The sequence below is a fragment of the Cervus canadensis genome, chromosome 4 (genome assembly GCF_019320065.1).
Source record: "Cervus canadensis isolate Bull #8, Minnesota chromosome 4, ASM1932006v1, whole genome shotgun sequence".
Taxonomy (NCBI): domain Eukaryota; kingdom Metazoa; phylum Chordata; class Mammalia; order Artiodactyla; family Cervidae; genus Cervus; species Cervus canadensis.
The window spans coordinates 14,888,731-14,902,228 of NC_057389.1; the positions used below are offsets into that span (position 1 = coordinate 14,888,731).

General features: G+C 38.6%; 1 long non-coding RNA gene across 4 annotated transcripts in view; it reads right to left on the reverse strand.

Annotated features, from left to right (window-relative positions):
• The window catches only part of LOC122439514, a 517,062-nt gene that overhangs the window by 434,064 nt on the left and 69,500 nt on the right, over window positions 1-13,498 (reverse strand). For 3 of the 4 annotated variants that reach the window (XR_006268903.1, XR_006268898.1, XR_006268896.1), the window contains exon 2: window positions 8,393-8,434. The exons of the other annotated variant lie outside the window; for it this stretch is intronic. This is a non-coding gene — a long non-coding RNA (uncharacterized LOC122439514). The remainder of the gene's footprint in view (window positions 1-8,392; window positions 8,435-13,498) is intronic. 4 annotated transcript variants of the gene reach the window in all.

Sequence of the window (13,498 nt, forward strand, 5' to 3'; positions counted from 1 at the left end):
CTCTTTGCATCAGGTGGCCAAAGTATTGGAGTTTCAGCTTCAGCATCAATCCTTCCAATGAATATTCAGGACTGATTTCCTTTAGGATGGACTGGTTGGATCTCCTTGCTGCCCAAGGGACTCTCAAGAGTTTTCTCCAACACCACAGTTCAAAAGCATCAATTCTTTGGCACTCAGCTTTCTTTATAACTCAACTCTGACATCCATACATGACTACTAGAAAAACCATAGCTTTCACTAGATGGACCTTTGTTGGCAAAGTAATGTTTCTACTTTTTAATATGCTGTCTAGGTTGGTCATAACTTTTCTTCCAAGGAGCAAGCATCTTTTAATTTCATGGCTGCAGTCACCATCTGCAGTGATTTTGGAGACCCCAAAAATAAAGTCTACCACTGTTTCCACTGACTCTCCATCTATATGCCATGAAGTGATGGGACCAGATGCTTTGTTCTTAGTTTTCTGAGTGTTGAGTTTAAAGCCAACTTTGTCACTATCCTCTTTCACTTTCATCAAGAGGCTCTTTAGTTCTTCTTTGCTTTCTGCCATAAGGTTGGTGTCATCTACATATCTGAAGTTACTGTTATTTCTCCCAGCAGTCTTGATACCAGCTTGTGCTTCATCCAGCCCAGTGTTTCTCATGATATACTCTGCATGTAAGTTAAATAAGCAGGGTATATATATATACCCAGGGTATACATATATATATACAATATATAGCCTTGACATACTCCTTTCCCGATTTTGAACCAGCCTGTTGTTCCATGTCCAATTCTAACTGTTGCTTCCTGACCTGCATACAGATTTCTCAGGAGGCAGGTCAGGTGGTCTGGTATCCCCATCTCTTGAAGAATTTTCCACAGTTTGTAGTGATTTTCTTTAGTTTCTTATATCTCTCTGCTGTGGAAGGAAGGAGCATGGACAGCAAGAGTGAGAAAAGAGTAGTTTGAATGGAGATCAGGATTCTCTGGCAGTCGTCCAGGAAAGAAATGATAGTGTTCTAGGACCAGGACTGGCAGTGGAATCAGAGACGAGTAAATAGTTTCAAAGTTTATTTTGGAAATAGAACCTCAGAATTTGCTGATAAGTTGGTTGTGGGAGGTAAGGAAAAAGCAGTCAAGGTTTTGGCATTAAACTCCTAGGTTTTGGCATTAAGTGGTGGGCTGTATGATGATGGTTTGGATAGGGAGTGGGGAGACATTGCTGCAATATTGGGAGAATAACAAGAGGCTGACTAATGTTACCCATACATAAGCAAAGATTCCCTAATTCTTGATATCTAGGTATGACATCCTTTAACCCTCAGTTCTATGACCTGGGGAGAACTAGATCTCTCCAAGAGTTCTATTTTTTTTTCTCAAAGACTTAGGATTTCATCATTATCTTATGTTACTGACTCTTCTGTCCTAATCTCCTACCTCCACTAATTCTATCAATCCTTCAACCATTTTACTTTTTCCTCCTTTCATTTTTGAAATAGATGTTTATTTCCTTATTTGGTACAAACTAATAGCACTGTGTTACTGTTACAAGATTGGCATACTGAACTCAACAAAGCACAAATAATTCTAAGGAATACCTTACAAGGCCACACTCTGGGGAAAAAGACAAAGACAATGACATAATCAAGACAATACTATAACAATGACTACTTTTCAGAAACAGCTTCAGAGTTTTTGAACTTGTTTAAAGGTTTATACTTGTCAAAGCCTTGCTACATTTTATAAATGATTTCATGTTTTCACCAGAGTCCCTGTCACCGAAGTCAGATTGTTTTTAGTACATATAATGTAGAAAAACGTCTCTGATGTCATTCTAAACCTAATTATTTTCAAAAGGGTGTAGAAATGGTACCAAGATCTTTATTTCATGTATTCCTGTGCCAGGGATGGTCACCTCTTGTGTCAAGGTCTTCATATTACCATGAACAATTTCTTCCCAATAAAAGCAGTGATTCCTGACAGCCCCTGATGGGGAGCATGTCCTGCTATAATCTCTGCTTTGTCTCAGCTGGTGCAGCATCAGACAGAGGATTGGGAATGAGGATATCCCAGCTTCTCGCAATAGACTTCTGGTGAAAAATATGTGCTTCTGTTGAGAGTTGCCTCTCTCAACCACAAGCTCACAAAACAAATCCACTCACACTCAGCATTCTCTGAATCTTTATTCACTCTGATAAAGATCAGGGGTTTATTCCCAGGTGGCTCAGACGGTAAAGGATCTGCCTAAAATGCAGGAGACCTGAGTTCAATCCCTGGGTTGGGGAGATCCTTTGGAGAAAGGAATAGCAACCCACTCCGGTATTCTTGCCTAGACAATCCCATAGACAGAGGAGCCTGGTGGGCTTACAGTTTAGTTCAGTTCAGTTCAGTCGCTCAGTCGTGTCCGACTCTTTGTGACCCCATGAACTGTAGCACACCAGGCCTCCCTGTCCAACACTAACTCCCGGAGTCCACCCAAACCCATGTCCATTGAGTTGGTGATGCCATCCAACCATCTCATCCTCTGTCGTCCCCTTCTCCTCCTGCCTTCAATCTTTCCCAGCATCAGGGTCTTTTCAAATGAGTCAGCTCTTCACACCAGGTGGCCAAATTATTGGAGTTTCAGCTTCAACATCACTCCTTCCAATGAGCACCCAGGACTGATCTCCTTTAGGATGGACTGGTTGGATCTCCTTGCAGTCCACGGGACTCTCAAGAATCTTCTCCAACACCACAGTTCAAAAGCATCAATTCTTCGGCGCTCAGCTTTCTTTGTAGTCCAACTCTCACATCCATACATGACCACTGCTCACGGGGCTGCAAAGAGTCAGATGTGACTGACAGACTGATATTTCAGTGAAGATGAGAGGGTTCAAGGAGACCATAACCATACTCATAACCTCTACAAATGTAAAATAAAAGCATGTAGAACTATCTTAGAGGAGATTAAGAATAAATGTGTGCAGTATGTCTGGTCTAGATTACATCTTATTTTTTTTGAAAAGTTTTTACTGGACACCTGTAATAGGCTAGAAGCTCCAGGTGATAAGGATGGAGAAGAGCCCAAATGGACACAGTTCCTACTATCAGGCAGGTCAAGAGCCTCTGGATCTTTGTTTTATTATTTTTGCTCCAAGAGGAACCAAACATACTCAGTGTAGCCTGGGTCTTCTGTAAGCCTTAAAAAGAAATCAGGAAAGGTCTAATAGAAGAACTATCAGTGGCCCTGATTAATTTCACAGCTCTTCAAGAAAACTCTAACATTTAATGAGATAATACGTTGACGGTCCCCATGCATTACCCCAAGGCAATGTAGCCACTGAGGGACTGACAGTCACCTTGCCCCTTCCTTTGTTGGATGAACATTCAAAGCAAGTCTTACTGTCCTTCTAAATTGGGGTTCTGCAGGGAGCTAAGTCCTTACGCCCAAAGGCATACATTGGATGAAATGAATGAATTCCTTTCCAATGCATTCAGTCTCTTGGGAGACTTGAAAAAATGACCACTCAAATCAATTTCAGTAGAGCTTAGTTCTCTCACACAAAGTCAGCTCAAGTCAAGAAAGACTGGAGGACAGTATCAGTTTCAACTTCTATTTTAAAAAGCAAGGTCAAATCGGGGGAAAGATCAAATTTGGTAAAGGCAGAGACCCTAAAACAACAATAACAAATAAGCCAGAAGCCAGAAAGTCTCTAGAGAACTAAGGATTCAAAGAGAAAAGTTAGACTCACTGAAGGTGAGTGCTCTAAGGAAAACAGAACTCTGCAGAGGCCAGGGTGGAAGAAACACCAGCTAGACTAAAATCAAATACGGGTGCAGCTGAAACCAAAACACATGCTCTCATTCAAAAAAAGAGACAGACCAGAAAAAGCTTAGAAAATATTATGCTTTTCTGTCCTCCTCGAGGGGCCCCAAAACATTTGAAATAAACTGCTACACACTCACATATCCTACAAACAATGTCCTAATCTCACAAAGACAATACGGCATGCTACAAAAACTCTCAAGGCCTAGAAGTCACCCAGATGAGAAAGGTTTATGTCAGAAGTTAATTTAAAATTCTAAAAAGGGCTTAAAATCATTTATTCTAATTGCTCAGTGTCTCTTTCCCAGAACGGAAATGACCTAACTCAAGGACATAAAAACTGATCATGGCCTTTTGCAAAGCTGACAGAGGCATAACAAAAATTAAGCTGTAGAAATGCATTAATACTTCTGAAATAAACATGTAATTGCTTACCTCCATATAGTTTAAGTGCATGGACTAAACATGCAATAACTCATCATACATATCTATCATTACCAGTAAAGGTATATCACAAATCAACTTTAAGCAAGTGATGTAAAAATGAGATTTATATTTAATGCACTATTGTAAATTGTACCAACTGCCAGTGTTAACACTGGCAGCATAAGATGCCAAAAAAGCTTTTAAATGCCTGGAAGGAGGATGCTTTCCAAAACTGTTAGGAAAAAAATAAATAAAAGGAATTGAGAAGAGAGGGGGCAGGGAAGCTTCTTCTTGTCATTTAATATTCTGGAGTAAGACCATAAAGGGTACTCTGAAATAAAGAAAACAGAGCTTTGGACTTCTCAATCAAGGGCTGAAGAAAACAGCCCTTCCTTTCTCTTCTTTGCAATTCATCAGTACAACCCAGAGGTGTGCCTGAGATAAATCACTCCAGCTTTCAGGCACTGCAAGTGGCAACCTCAAGTACATTAGCTCATTCTCAGATGATATTACAGTTTACTTTTAAAACAACAACAATGAAAGTTGATCCCTAAGAGTACCTGTCTTCATGTGAGCAATTATTGAATTTCACAGTCTCATAAAAAAATATCATCTGTAGTAATGTATCTAACGATCTCCAGTGACCTACCACCCTCTACAAATTTTAAAGCAGCTCAAGTAAAATAATCTTGGACGTGACTACAAATAAAAATGCTATTGTGTGAGTGCTAAGTCGTTTCAGTCATGTCTGACTCTTTGTGACCCCATGGACTGAAGCCCGCCAGGCTCCTCTGTCCATGGGATTTCCCAAGTAAGAACACTGGAATGAGTTGCCATTTCCTTCTCCAGAGGATCTTCCTGACCCAGGGATCGAACTCATGTCTCTTAAGTCTCCTACATTGGTAGGCAGGTTCTTTACCACTAGCGCCACCTGGGAAGTCCAAAAATGTCTATTATGCCCTCTTTAACTTGTAATTTGATATTTGATAACATTGTTAAATTATTTCAACATATTTTAAAGGCCTAGGACATTGAATTGTTCAAATGTCATTGCCAATGTAGACTTTGAATAGCCAACATATTGAGTCTTCTAGCATGCAAAAAGCTAAAACTCAATAAGCCTTCAAAACATGGAAGACCAACTCATCTTTTTCAGGTAATTAAAAATAATAAAAACTAGGGTTCAAATTTCAGTCTGGCTGAGTTCAAAATCTGGCCTTTTAATTTACTAATTTTATGACCCTAACCTCTCTACACTTTAGTTTTCTCATCTATAAAAAGGAAAAAAAAAAAATCCTCTGCATAATGCTGTCTTGGGGATTCAGAGAGATAATTTACAAAGTGTTTTGCACGATTTGTGACACAAAGAGATGAACAAATGATTACTGTAATTCTGAGGAGATGAAAGATGCTTAGAATACCATAATTTGAATACCTATAAACATGACAGATTTATATACTACCTTGGTCTCAGGAAACATTTAAGGTCGCTTACAAAGATATTTGAAACAAAGTCACTAAATCAAAATGTAAACACAAAAAGAAAGAGTAAAAAAGATGAGATTAATTTTAAAGGGGCAAAATGTCAGAAAAGATGAGCTTCATCAATTTTATACAGTATGATTCCTAAGATCAAACAATGACTTAGGAAAATAAATCAATAATTAGCTGACACTAAAACAAAACAGGAATTTTTTTCAAGAGTCTTCCAAAAGAGGACAAGAAAGAGTGAAAACCATCTTCAACAATATCCTTACAAAAGATAAATTTCACAGATGTTCTCAGTACAGACTCCCCACCAAACTTCAGTGGCACATTTTTAAAATAAAATCAGAAATCCCGTACTAAGCAACCGGAAGTACTTTTTGAATATGATAAATTAATTACATAATAGACTTTGTGCTTGGTTTGCAAAGAATTCCCCCACAGCACTATTCCTACGTAAAACAGAGTAATGAATCTCACCTCATACACAAGCCCACCACTCCCTGTACTTATCTTTCTGGAAGAGGGGGCACTCATGGAGAAAGGAGAAAGCAGGTGCTTTTGCCATTAAATAGTTCAAGTGAGAGGAGATATCTCTGTGAGGGAAGCAAATATTAGGCCAGGGGTCATGGTTGTAAGAACTCTGTTGAATTTAAGCTTTGTCACTTCACCATGGTTGTTAAACTCTGCTTTCTCTTAGGAAGTAATATCAAAACTCTGAAAGTGAAAGGGGCAACAAATTAGGAAGACTGCCTTCCCCAGCACTGCCAGTCTGGAAAGGAAGAAAGAAGAGAAGGGGAAGAAAGGGGGACTCCTCAGGAGTAGATACTGAAATAGTTAGTCCTCAAGGTCGGGTAATTCCTAGCCAAAAGCATGCCAATGCCAAAGTAAAAAGAAAAGAAAAGTAGAGCTACTTCACACACAGAGAATAATATCTGACCTTTACTGAGGGCTAATTGAGCACTTTAAGCTAAGTGTACCATTTCAGCTCATAACAACCTTATGAAAGTGTGAAAGTGAAAGTGTTAGTCACTCAGTCGTGTCTGACTCTTTGCGACCCCCATGGACTGTAGCCCACCAGGCTCCTCTGTCCATAGAATTCTCCACACAAGAATACTGGAGCAGTTTGCCATTCCCTTCTCCAGGGGATCTTCCCAATCCATGGATAGAACCTGGGTCTCCTGCACTGCAGGCAGATTCTTTACCATCTGAGCCACCAGGGAAACCCAACAAACTTATGAAGGAAGTACTATTATTATTACCACCTTTCTGCTTTTGACACAAAAGTCAAATCTTTTGCTAGCACTTCCACACAGCTTGCAAATGGCAAAACCAAGAGTCAACACCAGACTAGTCAGTCTAACCCCAAAGCTCTCTCATAAAACTTCCTATCAGATGAAAACTCCACTCACACACGTGACCCAGTACCTCACCATCTAAGTTAGCTTTGAACTTTAAAGAGCTAACCTTTACATGCCTGCCCCACCACTGAGGGAAATCATTGAGGTCACTGTAAATAAGAAACTGCAATTATTCATATCCATCCATAAAATATGACATTTTATAAAGCTTTTAATCACTGGGCTAGCGACTAAAAACTCCATTCTTTAAATTTAAGGGCACTTAAGATATCATGTAAAATGTTAAGCAAAAGCCAAACATCATCTTAAAGGCTGCAAAATCTTCCTAGTTAACTAACGGTCTCAGAATAATCTACATAGAATCAGAGCCTGATTTGGTAAGATATGGACAGTTGCAATGCCCATAAACTGTCACATCTTTGTGGCATTTTGTTCTAAGAATGGGGATAGTCCTTTACAAATTAATCAAGGGAGAGAAGAACATAACTATGTAAGACTAGTCACTAAAGTCAGTTGATGTCCCATTCAAACATCAAAGCGCAGGGTAAGCAAGGGGATAGGATATAAAATAAAATGAGACTGAGATAACTTTACCGATATCTTCAGTACATATAATCATGCATTAATAGCTGCCGTAACTGTCAGTTCTGTGAAACAATTTGCATTGTTTTGTTACCACTCTTATAACTTGTCTAACATTTATATGAGATCAACGTGCAAAGGGCTTATTGTTGATATTAAGAAATACAAATATGAACTACTATCAATTTGCTCATTAAGCAAATAACCATGCATGATGCTCCTTGTCTAAAGGTACCGGGCACTTCCTATAGGAAAAGAATGTAAAGTGGAATATGGGACAAGAAACGTCTCTGTGGTCTCTATCCTTAAAGGGTTTACACATTTAGATGAAAAAAATTTGAAGGTTATAATGAATTAAGGTTAAATTTGAGTCAGCCCTATAGTTGGGTATATACTTGAAAATTTAAAATTAAAGAGTATAAAAAAGGAAAAGGAATAAAAAATGTTTAAAGATTTGGGATTAGGTCATTTAGAGCAAAACAAAAGACTATGGTCTCCTTTAAGTTAATAATAAGCTTTTTTAAAAAAAATAATAAGCTTTTATGGCAATAATAAGCTTTATATTAATAAAAAATTTTAGGAAATGGGGAGAGTTTGGTCTGAACACACATAAGGACAACCTTGTTAATCAGGATGAGTACATTGTGGGGGAAGACATAATACTTTTCCAGATACAAGATTCTGAGACATCAATCAACCAACCAAATAAATATTTCTTGTATTATTGAAAGTACCAACTAGAAAAATTACTCACCAAAAGAGGAGGCAGCTGAATAGAACCAGAGGCCTTCATACTCTGACAAAAGGAGAATAAAAAAGAGCTTGAAACAGGTAAAGTGGTTGGGGGCGGGGGGTGGAAATTAAGCAAACAATTTTAAGAAAGAAACAGCCCATTTTTTTTAACGTTTACAAACCTTAAATAAGATTTTTAACGTACAAGGATTCACAAAATCACCTCTCAATTCCCCCTATTGGGGAGTTAAATGGGTACATCAGCCTAATAATCAGAAGACATTTCCATTATGTTGAATTTTCTATTTAAACTACTTTGTAATCTGGGAGCACATATCAGCCTTCAGGGACCCCCAGTGTGAATACAAACTTGGAATAAGCCAACAACTGTCTAATCTACCAAGTAAACAATTCTCAAGGTAGCCCACAGTTGATTTTTCCATCATGCTGAACTTCAATTTTGGAAAATAGCTACTTAAAAAAACAAAAACAAAAACAAAAAACCTTAAATTCATGCCAAAAATGTAAAGGTGTCAGAAGCTTGATTTCTGAATTCCCCGTCAGTATTTTTTTAAGAGCTATTGCTTTTTTTAATTAACTAGCTAATTTGGCTACCTGGGGTCTTAGTCACAGTATGGGGGACCTCTGTTGCGGCAAATGAACTCTCCAGCTGTGACGCAGGCTCCGGAATTGTGGCTTGGTTGCTCCATGACATGTGGGATCTTAGTTTCCTGACCGAGGATCAAACCCACATCCCCTGCGTGGCAAGGCAGATTCTTAACCACTGGAGCACCAGGGAAGTCCCCCTGCATCAGGATTTAACAGTATAGACCAACAAGCTTTTAGAAAGGAAGGCTTTCATTAGAAGTTAATAATGTGTTCATTATGCCCACCACATGGCTAGTAAAACATAGGAAAACTGGCCTAAGGGTCAGAATAAAGAATGATGAATAGTCTCTTAATCTCCAGGCTTCTCTGCCTCCTGACTTCATAGAGATGCAGTAAGAACATACTAAAATAATCAATAAGTGTTTCTTATAAAGTTATTCGAATTCAAGTATCTATTACTATAAGCGTAATATATGTATCCTGCTGCTGCCGCTGCTAACTCGCTTCAGTCGTGTCCGACTCTGTGTGACCTCATAGACGGCAGCCCACCAGGCTCCCCCGTCCCTGGGATTCTCCAGGCAAGAACACTGGAGTGGGTTGCCATTTCCTTCTCCAATGCATGAAAGTGAAAAGTGAAAGGGAAGTCACTCAGTCGTGTCCGACTCTTAGTGACCCCATGGACTGTAGCCTACCAGGTTCCTCTGTCCATGGGATTTTCCAGGCAAGGGTACTGGAGTGGGGTACCATTGCCTTCTCCGAATATATGTATCCTAAGAACTTCCAAATGGCATCTTGAGAACAGAGTATCAACGAGATAATAGATGCCATTTCTATAGGTCAAAAAGATAAGATTATAGTAACAAACCACTCCATTAGTTCAGTCAATTCATAGTAAGCAGGTATAGAGCACCTACTATGTGCTGGGCATTATGTTAGGCTCTGAGGATGGAAAAATGAATAAGAATGGGCCCTGCAATCTGGAACTTACAACTGCACCACTGACTACAAATGCACATTATCTTATAAATAATGAAAAAATAACACCATCTGGATAGTTACTTTATTTGACCTCACACGTACAAGAACATTTACTGAAGCCGACACAAAATAAAAGTGGAAAATTGATGCTGCATCTGAACATCCGTTAAAAACCCGCAAAACAAATTCCACTTTCATAAATGTGTAAACTTGACTAAAACAAAAAAGGAAACAATGCTCCCCTTTCTCTGCCTCCCCCGCCCAAAAAAAACCCAGTAAAGTCTTGCTTCAAGGTTTGTACAGTGGCCTTATTTCTTCAGCTGATATGTGGAGATGAAGGTTGAGAGTCATCTATCTACCCTCCATTAATGGGGCTCCATACTTATTTTCTTGGATACGCAGGAACAACAGAGCCATCCCTGGCCCCAGCTGGTTTTGATTTGAATAGCAAGTTTCAAACAAGGTGGACTTGACCCTAACTGAAATATTGCCAGGACCATTTTATTATTTTATTAGAAAGAAATTTAGAAATTAAAAATGCTCTTGAGGTCTGGGAATTCACAGTCTAAGGAAGAACTCTGAACTCCAGAGCTGAGTTATAAAGGAAGAATGAAAGTATCTCAGCATTTCAAAATTGCTGAAACTCAGAAAGGAAAAGTTCTCATCATCTTATAAGGAAGTTATTAGGCAGTATTCTCCCAAGTTTGCAGCAAAACCTTTCCTCTACTTCTGACAAGAAAAACAAGGTCTAGTGGTCGTCCGAAACTAAAAAGGGTAGCTTCTCAAAACTTATACTTCTGCTTTTGTGATTTTTTTCCTAACTAACTTGAACTGACCAATGAGATTTTGAAAGAATCCATTATTCAACAGTATCCTATAATCACAGAAGTTCTCTTCAATCACTGAAATAAATACTTAGAAATTATGATCAAAACCATTTGAAGCCCTGACAACCTAAAAAGACACAATTCTGCAGTAGGAAAAGAAAATTAGAATGCTTAATTGCAAAGGGAAGAAAATATTCTGACTGAAAGAATAGACTAAATTTAGATTAGAATTATATTTATCTTTTTGTCACAATACTAAAACCATTTGGTCTAATTGGTGTGTGCTGGGAAGGGGGCGTGTGAAGAGGATGGAGGGATCAAACATCTAGCTAAGAATAGTCCCTTCTTATGTCCTTGCCGCCACTCCAAGGAGTGTTCCTGGGAACACTGTGTTGACAGTCCATGTCTGCCTCACCAGGCAAGCACACACACATATTTCCCAATCCTGGAAATCTGTGCCTCTAAGAGAACTAATAACATGATCCCATTCTACTTACACTTCGGTTGAACTTGCAAATGAAATTTGCAGACTAGGAGGATCAATTGTATTTCTTGGCTTGATTCAATCTTAGAGCTTCACCTCCACAATGCTGACTATGTCAACTTGCTGAAACTAATCTGAGCTTTTCTTTAAGCAAGTTCCATCCTGATCAGGTTGCCATTAATGTTTTGTTTTATTTTTCACCAAAATGAATATAAGCTCAATACTAGGTGGAGTTAGTCCCCATGATTGTTACAAACCAATACTTTCAACAAGAGTGAAATCATGAAAGGATTAGATTCTGATGACTCTGTCCTTTCTAATAGTTAAAACAGCTAGGCTCAACAACAAAAACACATATTTACTACGTGCCTATTCTGTGCCATGCACCATGCTACATACTAAGTATTCAAGTCAAATAAAACATAACTGCTTTCCCAAGGGGCACATCATTTATTCAACAAATTAATATGCCAAGGATTATTCTATATGGCACATGGAAGGCTATGTGCCTTTGTGAAGCCTATATTCCATCAAGCATTTTGGCCTTAACCTGGAGTGAAGTGGAAGGTTCTGAGTAGAGAAATGACCTGATTTGACTTAGAAATGTTTTAGCAGATGCATATAAAGCAGATACATATAAAGCAGATGCATATAAAGCAGATCTGCCTTAATTGGTGAAGGGGCTACTTGAGCATTTCAGGCAAGAAGAGATGGTATGGAATGTGGAACAGACTAGGGCAATAGCCAGGGAAGTGGTGAGACAGGGTCCATCAGTTAGAGCTCTCCAATTGTATGCAAGAGAGAAACACGCAACCAAAATCAGAGAGAAAGAAAAGAAAATGAAACAGAATATTGGGGAATTTCCTGAAACTGACACGGAGCCTGGGAGAACCAGACTTAGGAACTGGACAGGTATAAAGCTAGAAACTCCTGGAGTACGTGAGCTTTAACTGTTGCTTCTGACCTTGTACCACTCTGCTCAAGATTCAAATAATCAGGCGACTTCAGCTTTCCAAATTTTAGTCACATGCCCATTTATTGGCATATACCCAGCAATAGAGACTAAGAACCAAGCTTTGTTTACCACCATCAGACCCAGACTCCCAAGACTGCATTACACAGGAGAGAGACAATAGGCTGATAGGAAATCAGGGTGCTATTAGGAAGGAAGAATGAACACCAGGAAACCTAGTCTACAAGGCAATTTATGTCTGATGGATAAAAGCAGAATTACAGACAAAAGATAGCTCAGAATAAAAGTGGTCTCATAAATTGACACATACTTTTCAATAAAAAGGTATTTTCAGTAAAATTGTCATTTTACTCTTTCTAGATATAAAGATAACCCTGGTACTCAACAGACTACAGTGGAGATTATTTAGCTGTCAAGTGGTCACATGAAGGTTTTTGCTTAAAAAGTCCTAAATGTCTAGATAAAAAAATTTTGAAAGAAATTTAATTTTTTTAAACCAAACAATACATAACACATATGTAGCTTTCTCTCAGAAGGATCAAAGGATGCATATTTAAACCAGTATATTTGAATTTGAATTATGGGGTAACCTTGTGAATTGCTGACTGTAAATAGCTGAATAAAGGTCCACATATATAATTTTAAATGATTCTTTTCACTCTTTCCAGGTAACTCCTACTCTTAGAACAGGAAACAGACATGGGAAAGCATGCTAACGTCATTCATTCTCTTATCTTACTTTCTCATGTCTATTTCCTGTTCAAAAGAAAAGAACTTGTCTAGAGAGTGAAAAGAACGATTTTAAAATAATATGTTTGGATCTGAATATGTAAAACCTTACAGATCATGTCTCCAGAGAACAGGCTGGTGATATGAAACTTTAAACATCCCAAGGGGGGCAGCCGATGCTCCCATCTAGTCAATCTTGCCATGTCAGAATGCAGATCCAGAGATGCCAGACTTTCTGATTTTTCAAAAGAAGCTGAGATTCTAGACTTTTACATGAAACCTCTAGATTTTTAAACGCTGGAAGTTTTAGTTTGGGTTTTGTTGTTGTTGCCATTGTTACTGTGGTTTTCTGTTTGTTTGTTTTTCAGTTTTTGAATACTCCAGAGGTGAAATAAAAACCTAAGTGTGACCTCTGTTCTTCATTGCATCAAGGTATGGTCAAACCTTAACAGAGATGGGCAGACGCCTGCATTTCTTTTCTTTCTGTTTCCAAAATTAACAACCACAGTCCTTTCTTCCCTTCATGGG